The sequence below is a fragment of the Zootoca vivipara genome, chromosome 3, assembly GCF_965207765.1.
Source record: "Zootoca vivipara chromosome 3, rZooViv2.hap1.1, whole genome shotgun sequence".
Lineage (NCBI taxonomy): Eukaryota > Metazoa > Chordata > Lepidosauria > Squamata > Lacertidae > Zootoca > Zootoca vivipara.
In genome coordinates, this window is record NC_142586.1 from 102,666,521 (window position 1) to 102,668,219 (window position 1,699).

Here is a 1,699-nt window from a genome sequence, read left to right on the forward strand (position 1 = left end):
GCATTTGAATTTTTGTGCACATTCCTTGGCTGCAGAACTGCAGCGAAAATTTTGTAGAAGTGCAAAATTTGAAAACTGTCTGTGTTTCAGTTTGTGCAATGCTTCGGGTAAAGTGAGAATTAAGTAGGTTTGCCTTGAAGTGTGAACCAAATTCAAATTCTCCCTCACCTCTATACATCGGTGTAGACATGCTCCACCTCTCTGTGTCATTCTGCCATTGCCATATGAGAATTCAGTTTTGTCCTACCCATCAAGTCCTTATGGGTCAGATCTCCTAAGACATCTGAGGTCTGGTAGCTGTGGGAGGTTTGCTCCATTTTAGTTCTGACCAAGTTCTCCATGATTTGCCAGACAGCCCCATTGACAATGATGTCAGGCCCCCAATCAGCTGACTGCCTGTTTCCATGACAGGCACGCATCACATCTGCCGATGGCTCCGATTACTTGTAAACAAGCCAAGATAAATTATTTATAAAAGCTGCCATTTCTAGTCCATGAATGAGAAGTGTGCATTTGGAAACCAATAGAAGCCCCCTTTGCAGCAACATATGTAAGTTACCGCTCTTCATTCATGTATGGGTGTGCGTTCTAGCGGTGTGTGGGGTGTGTTTGACTGATTCTCATAAAAAAGAGGGATTGCACATGTTTTTACCTTCCACTCTGAAAATAGATTTCAGCATAGCTATTTCTGATCCTATCAGAGCTTTTTAATATTACGATTTAAACATGCATATGGCAGGTTAGCAACTTCCGGCGGGATAGCTGTGTTAGTACATCTCAGCAAAAATATCCAGAGAGTATAGTTGCACTTTAAAGACTTAACAAATTTATTGTGGCGTTTATTTGAACCAAGGCACTTTTATTTAGATCTATGTCACCCTGAATGGTGCGTGTGTATCACCAGACATACATGGTTAGGGATGGGTAGGAAGTGTAAACAGCCAGGTAAGGAGGAAATGAAACTTAGAAAAGCACAGCTGGTGACTGTGATGTTATTAACAGTCACCGTTCACAAAAAAAGCTGTTGACAACACAGACATTATGGCATTGGTAAGCCAATTAACATGCAGCTAACAAGTCAGAATTGCTGGTTTTTAAAATCACTCTAAACCTGTTAATCTTCTAATGTGTTGATTGGCACAAATTAATAGGGGAAAATATGTCTACAATTATACTTTTTAAATTCATGAATCCTCACTAAATATGGCAGTTAGGTATTGTTAGGTACGTACTGTTAAAAGGTAATGTTGATTATTAAAGTTTACTAAAACAGGAGTAACATGCCATATCAGCATTGTGCTACCCATCAGAGTCTGGCAGAAATATGTATAGCGTCAAAACAGAGAGTTGGGAGTGTTTTCAGCTGAGTGTTTCAGCTACAATTGAGATATTCCTGAGGTGCAGTTGGTCCTTGGGGATCTGAAGCAGAATTAGTAGTTCTTCTGCTTGCTAACCAATGTGATCTGTTTCTTTATTGGTAAATAAGCTGCGGTTACAAAGATGTAGTAAGTCCTCGGTGCTCTTTCATAACATGAAAGCAGGCAGTGCAAATGCCCACCTCTGGAACTTCAAATTTATTTGGGAAATGTAGTTTAGTAACATACATACTAAACTATAGTTTAGTAACTATATTAATATCCCCTTGTTTACATTGTAGGACTGACTCAACAGTGGTTTTCCTATTTCCAGAGCCGAAGCA